The 9,465-nt window shown below is 44.6% G+C and overlaps 1 long non-coding RNA gene across 2 annotated transcripts; it reads left to right on the top strand.

The window, feature by feature from the left end:
• Positions 1-1,237: 1,237 nt before the first annotated feature.
• On the top strand, positions 1,238-7,529 carry LOC135826342 (uncharacterized). 2 transcript variants are annotated; one of them, XR_010555259.1, is made up of 2 exons: positions 1,238-1,442; positions 6,360-7,529. It is a non-coding gene; the product is annotated as an uncharacterized LOC135826342 (long non-coding RNA). The 2 variants fall into 2 exon arrangements; XR_010555260.1 differs by lacking the exon at positions 1,238-1,442 and adding an exon at positions 4,102-4,237.
• Positions 7,530-9,465: the final 1,936 nt, after the last annotated feature.

Genomic DNA, 9,465 nt, shown 5'->3' with positions numbered 1-9,465 from the left:
GTCAGGGAATTTTGGGGTACGCTGCTACCTTCAGTGGTTTTTGTAAAAAAAAAGCATGGTCTTGGTTGGAGCAAGCATGGACACATTGATCTGCAATGTGCAGGACTCGCCCAACTGCATGCTTTTACAGTACCTGGATTTACACGCAAGTGACTGCCACCTGATCAGCTACGCTGCTGGAGAGCTACTCGCAGGGAACGCAGTGTCATCTGCGCAGTTAAAGCAGACCATTGAACCATCTGCTGGTAATCAAACATGTTAGACAGGGGATATGGAGGATGGGCAGCTGCACCGCGGCTGCTCCTTTTCACACACTATTCGTCACAGTAACAGTTCCTGCTTGAAGCAGGCTGACCAGTCCCTCTTTCGTAGTTAGATGTAGTATGCTCTACGTCACAATAGGCCTTGAAAGTGATGACGTCAAAACGGCCAGGGAGTAGTAAGTTGACATCAGATTTCTATTTTTGGATCCACTAAGGTGTGACTTTGCTATTGCCTAAGTATGTGGGTGCATAGCAACCCACTCATGTCGCATGCAGGTGTGACTTTTATTTCGCCACCAGTTGTAACCCCGCCCCCAGTAGCCAAATCAGTCAGTTTCACTGGTTACATCACCTTGCTGAGAGTAAGACGGCTTGAAATGTGCTTGGATCCATACAAAAACTGGATCCAAGTGGATCCAATTTTTGAATTTTTGAAATTGTTGCTATGCTGTGACGTAGCACTTTCAAGCCCTATTTCTGCGCAGGGCAGCTGACCTGTTCCGTTCTCTTTCTCTGTTGCACTCCAGTGAGAACTCCTGACATCTGCAGGGTGACTCATGCACGCCATGTGCTCAGCAGATATCACTGTACAGTGTATGCAAAACAAACGACATGTGCATTGAAGCTAACAAGCAACAGTAGTAGTAGGAGTATGGGGCCAGTTCTTTGCACGAAATCACGCGAACAGTACATGACAGACGATGATGAGAACGAATGCAAGCGGACAGATCTTTCACCTTCATTTCTGTTGGTACAAAACCAAGCAGGTGGTAATAAGCTGTTAAGGAGGAAGCAAACGAGAGATGTGCTAATACGTCGTGTACTCTCCACTGTTTTACTAGCAGGTGACACACAAAGCTGGTCACGTACTTCTTTGTACAACGGACATCACGAGAAATCAGGACTACTTACATGTGGCTCGAAATCTCTTGCACAACTAAAAGCGTAATGTTTTCAATAGTAGGTGAAGGCTACTTACTTCCCTGAGCCTAGAGACGTTAGAAGTGCGTTTGCAGACATACTTCTCTGAGCAAAGTGACGAGTGACCAGGTTTGCAGACGCTCCACATCGAGACACGAATGGCTGCATTGCAGATACCGGTACAGCTGTGGCTGTACATTGGGATTTTGGTCTACCTTAATTATGGGTGTGCACGAACCAGTGGCGCGCAACCAGTCGGTAAGACATTATCTAACACAACGGATTAGGTTAAGTTAACTTCGACAGTGCCGTCAAAACTCACCAATTTTGTTCTTTTACAATCGTCATCATGAGAAAACCTCCACAGAAAAAGGGTGCTAGAAAACAGTTTACATCATTTAGGAACTCTTGGGGGCTGCATCGCAACAGCCGGTATGGAATCACAGAAAGCGTAAGTTTAGGTGTGTAAAGAAAAATCATTGAACTATCATTTGATTGATTAATTGATTGATATTATTTTGGCAGCGAATGGTTGAGTTGTGCCATGTGACAATGTAGTGTGGGCGTTGGGTGGTGATGGTGGTGGGGAGGGGGGGGTTGCAGAGGCCCAAGACAATGTAAGGCCGGGAATGGGAGGAGAGAAGGCCGGTGGAGAGTCAAACTCAGAAGAGGGAGGAGAGAATAGCTTAAGTTATTGTGCGAATTCAAATAAACCAAACAAACAGCAAAACGAGTACACAAACTCACGAGACTAAAGAGGACTGGAGCGCTGAATTGAACTGCTGAAGTACACAGCTGACGAGAATAAGGATAGGAGCACAGAAATGAACGGGAGGCATTCTACGAAGTGGTGGTACCATCAGTGCATGTCTCACGGTACATTCTCAAAATATCGGCTTTGCAAAGCTCGTGGGTACGGAATACGTTTATGGCGTGATGGTAGCCCTGCTACTGTAGTACTATAACACTGTCCACAAACCATGGTTCACAGTGCGTGTTCGTGTCCTAACAACCTAGGTATTTACAGATTACGGCTGCACCAAACATGTAGACTAGGGATAGAGCATCGCTGGCTATAAGCAAGAGGCTACGCGGAATAGGGCAGCATGATTATTGGCATAATTTGGTAGTCGAAATATTGGAGCATAAATTTGCACTCTTACAGGGGTAGAACCTTAATTTTAGTTTTAAATTATTAGCACTGAAGTGCACAGACCTGCAGAGTACAGATTGGGAAGACAGGAAGAAGATGGAGACCTGACAATAAAGCGAGAAGCCGGAGCAGCCTGCTGATGAATTGGGCCTACCTCCTTCGACTATGTGTCTCACGTTCAGCAGCAGGACCAAGCACCAAATGCAAGAAAAGATAGGTAGGACAGAAAACGAAAATAATCAGGTATCAGGATATGATATAAGAAAACAAAAATTAATGATATGGCGAATTTCCTGGTTTTCCATATGAGGTAGAGAGACTTGTGAGGGGGGGGGGACTCGGAGAAAGCGAGGCAGAGAGAGAGACAGAGAGTACTGGACAGTAGGTCTTACTTTCTTTTATTTATTTTATGATTCACCAAAGGCTGTTCGCCCATCGAGAGGTTTTCATTCTCATTTAACTGGCCATATTTTGCGTGTGCATTTTTGCCTTCTTGTTCTTTTATTCCATAGCTGGTAGCCCTCATTTATAATATTGGTTGACACCATGTCATCAATGAATTGAGAATATTAATAATTGTGGAAAGGAAAAGGACATAAGGATACGAGTTCAGAGTAACTCTCCGACACTGTAACTGGATAATATATACAGTCAGCAAGTGCAACAACTAGGCACACAACTGACAAGAGTACTGAGACATTCGACGTCCTGACACCTAGCTGCGACACATCTCCGTAGCGCTAACCGACAGCCTTCCAACTTGGAAGGTTCAAGGTTATGGAAAGACCAAAGAGGGGAAGGCAAGCTCAACGAAAACGAGCAAAAGCTACAGTCCCAACGGAACAAAGAATGTCGATTGTTACTATACGATGACGAGACCAGTACGATATTTGACAAAGCGGTCTAACTACAATTCGAAACAGCAAAGCAGCACACCACCCAACTTGGGTGGGTCATTAATATCAAAGATAAGTAAAGAAAGGGGAAGGCTGTTGGTTAGCGCTACGGAGATTTGTTGAAGCTAGGTGTCAGGACGTCGAATGTCTCACTACTCTTGTCAGTTGTGTGCCTAGTTGTTGCACTTTCTGACTGTATATGTGTAAGACTCAGTATAGAGTCCATGCACTATATGATGTCCAGCACCCTATATAGAGTCCATTGGTCCAAAATCCACTATACAGAGTCCAGGAGTCCACTCAGTTTTGATCAGCTTCATCCTGCCGCGCATACCCCTATAACAAGAGTACATAACCCGGGGTTATCAAGAGTATATAACCCCAGGGTAATATACTCTTGCCTATAAGGAGTACACTTTTTCTACAAGTCCCCTATTCACAGTCCAGGAGTCCAGTTTATCCAGTCACGCCGTCCTGTGTTTTGTGCATGCCCGAAAGAGAACAAACACATCATCAGTTTCAGTTTTGCTTGCCTCGTGGCAGCGCATTCCTTTCTTCACTTCAGCCATGGCTGCCAGTTCTTCTGTGCAGTTGCTGACAGTAATCTCTCTCGAGGTAACCCAGGAGGATAAGGAGACGTTCAAAATCAAATCTGGAAAGCGTCTTGTGGTTCTCTGAAGATTTCATCAGTGCGCGGGATGAAAGCAGAAATTGCAAAACGAGAAAAGTTCAGCACAATTCAAATCGGACGAGTCAGGTGACTGTCTTTCGTTCGACGCCACAAGCATACCCCTGTTTGACTGGACAAGAGCTGCCTGTACCACCGTGTCAAAAGGCTGATTGTTCAAATCATCTCGACGCAACCAGTGGCTACCAAGCTAGCGCAAGCGGCTCCAAATCTGCAGCGATAATTGCGGGAGGGTCTGGCGCAGGACTGCTGGTGCTGGCTGCGACAGTTTTCCTGCTATGGAAAATAAAGTTGACACCCACGAAACCTGATCCTGGTACGTAACGTCCAAATTTGGAGCTTCTGAATAGTAATAGGGTTCCTTTTCCTGCCTTTCTGGGAAAAAGCGAAATTGATACATTCAGAGGTTTCAAAACTTTACCAAATGGTACTACAGCATTCATCTTAAAATTCCAAGAGTGATGTTCTGGACACGTTTCTTAGAAATACTTTACCATCGAAAAATGACGTTACCGCTTCAATCTGGCCTCTCTAACTCGAAATTCCTGTGTGGAACAATAATACATGCATTCCTACAGGCCTCAGTGCATTGTGTATCATGGGCAGATACCATCATAAGCTTTATATACATCATCGATCATGAAAATAATGTCTCGCGATATAGTGCTTAAATAGATTTTTGGTTAGAGGAAAGCAAATCAGCACACAAAGAACAGGAGCCATATTATTATTTCGACTAAGCCTTTCATTCCATTACTCTTCAGGTCAAATCAAATGATGATTGACAAGGTAGTAAGAAAGTCCTCATAACCGACACTTTTGACGAGCAAGGCATTGACAATAATAGCACTTGAAAAATAGCGCTAGTGGGGCCAACAGCATATTTAGCGGTTAGAGCATAGACCAAATAGCACTTTAAAGATAGCGCTAGAGGCGCCAAGTACACAGTGAGACAATAAATATTACCAGCATCAGACAACAGTGGGGACTACGGTACTACAATGTCAAAACAGTGACAACTTGCGCACATACTTCTTTTGCACCCACAGTTCAGGCTTCAGCTTGGCAATGTACATTGCCTCAAGCACAGCAAGGTGAGATTTGTTGCGTGCACGCGCTTGAATGGTAAAGTGAGAGTGGGTGCCACTAGCACTATTTTTCAAATGCTATTTTTGTCAATGCTCTGCCCGCCAAAAGTGCCGGTTATAAGGACTTGCTTACTTGTTAAAGGGGAAGTTAAGGCAAAAATTAAAATTTCACCAGTTGTAGTCTTCGGGGTGCTGAGTCGAATGGTCTTGGTCCGAGAAAGCTGAGACGCTCCCTTCCTACTTGAATCCCAATCGAACTCGCGCACTTCCACCGAAACTGGGTGACTGCGCCCTACGAGATGGGGATTTGTATGCAAAATGTCACTAAAAGCGCCATTTCGTTCTTATAAAAGCACGGATGACCGCGATTGGCCCATATGTTGTAGTCTTTTGGACGCTGAGTCGACTGGTTTTGGTCCGAAAAGGCTGCGATGCAGCGTTCGCCCCTAATTCCCAATCGAACATGGTTGAAGAAGCGGTCACGTGCTCCTGGGTACACCAGTCACCTGGTCACCGTGCCTGCAGGGTACAACGTACAGCCTGTTTTGACCTTTTTTGGGTGCAGTCCTGTCACTCGAGTTGAACCTTGGTGTGAAAGTTGTCGCCTGCTGGCGTGGTGACCAGGTGATTTTGGCACCCAGGAGCACGTGACCGCTTCTTCAACCATGTTCGATTGGGAATAAAGGAGGAACGCTGCATCGCAGCCTTTTCGGACCAAAACCAGTCGATTCAGCGTCCAAAAGACTACAACATATGGGCCAATCGCGGTCATCCGTGCTTTTATAAGAACGAAACGGCGCTTTTAGTGACATTTTGCATACAAATCCCCATCTCGTAGGGCGCAGTCACCCAGTTTCGGTGAAAGTGCGCGAGTTCGATTGGGATTCAAGTAGGAAGGGAGCGTCTCAGCTTTCTCGGACCAAGACCATTCGACTCAGCACCCCGAAGACTACAACTGGTGAAATTTTAGTTTTTGCCTTAACTTCCCCTTTAATCACCATTGTATTCGACCTGAAGAGTAATGGAATGAAAGGCCTAGTCGACAACATCATATGGCATCTCTGCTTCGTGTGCTGATATATTGTTTACCGCTGGCAACTGCGCATCATGTGTGCTTGTAGAACTCAATCACACCCCCGAAGTCCATATTTAGCACTATAGACCTGCCCTTCATCTTACACACTTATACATTCGGAAGTGTGCATGATTTTCAGAAAGTTGAGGTTAACCGTACAACGGGAGTGAAAACATGCAGCTCTCTTTGCATAACTGAAAGGTGACACAAAGTTCATAGTTGATATCTTATCCACGTATCCATCGTTCTGACAATATTATGTTTTCCTCTTTCAGTGCTGACTAACTGGGAACTGGACTTAAGAACTCAAACTGTTTCCCATGATGATGAACTTGATTTGGTTCAGAACACGTGCACTAGTATGGATCCCAATGAGGCGTACGAGAGCTGGATCCTGGCTAGGAATGATGCATATGGCTGTGTGGATTTGCGCGAGAATGATGTTCTTCGTGCCGGATGTGGAGCTGGGCGTGCAGAGGAAGGGGGACCGGCCACAGAAGAAGAGCATACTTATGTCAGCATCCAATAACGCCAAATGTTTTTCACAGCCCAGGAATTTTTAATTTTTACAGAATGATACATATCCTCAACGAAATGCAAATGATGCAGTATCATTTAACTCTGTTGTTGAGCCAATAGTAATATGTAAAGAGAATAAGGACCTATAAGTTACTAGCTATGACTCAAAGTCCACAAAGGTAAAGAGATAATATAAAGCCAGGTGACGTGTGAAATCAGTGTCATGTCGTAGAATGTCTCAATAAACTTGTTCGTCTTGTGCCGTGCTGTCTCACTATCTGATGCTATAATTATTAATTCGTTACCTTGGTGGACAGTTAATTATAACTAGTAACTTATAGGGCCTTTTTTCTCTTCACACAAAACTGTATCATGGTATACTTTTTCACAGCAAACACGCCATATGTTGCAGTCTTTCTGAGTTTTTTCTTCATATCTCACTGCCTCAAACTCCAGTAGCGCATGCATTTATTACTGAGATACTCTCAAATATTCATTGCAGCTCTTGTGTCCTGATGTCACGGATCGGTATGGATAACATTTGTAACTTTCACAAGTAAGTTCAGTGGTAAACGGTTCGGAGCGAGATTTTTGAAGTAATTTGCTATACATGTATGTTGACGGTGATTCGTAACCGAATCTCTATATCTATATCACCGGACGAATTACCATTGACATTATATATCCCACCTGTGCATTTAATCCCTGTCAGTAAATCCATTGCATAGCAGCAAATTGCAGCTCGGTCGTTATAAACTTGCAGCAGGTGTATATTTTTTTGCTTATGTTTATGATTCAAAAGTCGCTAGAATTTTATTCACACTTTGTTTCTGTTTGGTAGCACTTCTCTCTAAATTTCGCATGCATAATCAGTATATCCGTTCACTGTGGTTATGAATTGTTTTATAAACATGTGCATAACAGTAGTGGTACTAGTGACGTGTATGGTATGAATATTGAGAACGTGTTCGGGGTAATTCTCTCTGGTTCCCTCGCCCTTATCTGACCCAGCTAGTGTTATCAATTTACAATGTATAGTATCGGGATTTTGTACTCAGGAAAATGTGAGGACCACTTTCCAAGGGAGCATGTGTCTTGCATGAACTCCTACGAAAAACCACTGGCCCAGAGCTGTATGTGAGAAGTGCGAGTCTTCTTTGTCCACCATTCAAAATGTAGATTGTTTCGGCTTTGAGTTATCAGGATCATTTCCAGGTATGCATGCATTATCCAGCAGCACTCGGTCGAAGGCTGGAGAATGGCACCCATCCGACTAGCATCCAGCAGGAAAATGTGGCGACATGATATGGATATTCAATAATGATTGTAGGTAAACAACAGCGAACCACACAAACCTTTTATTTTTATTTTTATTATTCTTATATTTCACGATGTCGTGACGCCTAGACGATGGATAAGTGTGATAAAACAGATAGCAGTGATCACTTGTCACTCCAAACCACAACCACAACCCCAAAAGGATGATGGGGGACATTTCGTCAGTGCTAGAAGAGGTGTTTTTCTATCTCTCGGTGCATAGTGTTTGCTAATTGAGGACGTAGCTCGCTGTTTTATCAGCGCTTGTAATTTTGCTATTTTCAAGACGATCATTTGTGGCGTCAAGGGATGATTGGCCTCGTCTTCCGGGATGCAAGCGTGGCTAAGTAGTGCTGCCCAAGAACTCTTCTAAGGTGAGGTAATGTTGGCTTGATAGAGCTGGTTCTTCTACGCTGTGCCGTGGCAAGTTTGTAAACCCATACATCGTGCCCATAGTGGGCCAATATTGAGGGGCATGCCAATACAATGGTTCGCTTCAAAAGATTTTGCGCGGGCTTTAAAATGTCGATCTACATCCCAAAGCAAGCCTACCTGCAAAATTTGAGCGAAATCCGAGAGATCTACTTGCACATGTGTTCCGCTTTCCGCAGACATGCTCTCTTAATGCCAGTAAATATCTCCTGCACTGACAGAAGTTTCATTCGCCGCCCCGAAACACTTTCGGTCGGGTCTTCTGAAACAAGAGACATTTGGTGTTTAATCCAGAGCTCGTCTCCTTTCCATCCTGGCAAACGGCGCGTCCACGACTGGGCGATATGACTATTGTCCCGTGTAGTTGTTCACGATAGCCCTAGTAGACGTATCGGAAGACAAACACCAGACATCAGATAACAGTACCAGTATATTGTTCATATGGCGCGTGGCTTGCAAGTAACCGCTGATGCACACTAGAACCCATCCTGCATCTGTCTCTCACCGGATAGCCCTGTTTTACAAGCCCAGTGCGTCCTATCAGGTCTTGCTGTCCTCTTGTGCACAGGTCTCTCCAGTCAGAATAGTCACCAAATCTACAAAACCTTTGTCAACAGCTTGCTCTTGTATTCGTGCTACAGAAGGGAAATATAGGCGTATAAATTTCATTGCTAAATGGCCGAGGTGGAATATATGCTTAACCCTCATGCCACACAAGAGAGACGAGCCTGTGGGGTGTCGCAAGCGTTTATTCCAGCATAAATAATCCTGAGCCTGTGATCGGTAATCAAGTATGACGTACATGTACTCAGTATGAGGTCATGATTATAAATAATGTACACATATCACGCATCAGAGATGCAAGGATAGCAGAAGCGACCCGTGGGGTCGTGCGCCGTCGGAACGGCTACGTGTACTACTAGGTTGCTATTGCAGCGGAACACTAAATCTTAGTACACATGAATAGTTCAATGGTGCCGATGTGCGTGCACTATGCGGCGCCCATCGGCAGCACCCGTGCCTCCTGCCTTTTAAACAGTGCGGGAGAGTGGGAAACAATTTCTGCGGCGGGCAGGCACAACAAATAACTGGTGAATGTCTTTACGTGTTCCT

The sequence above is a fragment of the Sycon ciliatum genome, chromosome 10 (genome assembly GCF_964019385.1).
Source record: "Sycon ciliatum chromosome 10, ocSycCili1.1, whole genome shotgun sequence".
Classification (NCBI taxonomy): domain Eukaryota; kingdom Metazoa; phylum Porifera; class Calcarea; order Leucosolenida; family Sycettidae; genus Sycon; species Sycon ciliatum.
This window is presented reverse-complemented; position numbering and strand designations above follow the sequence as displayed.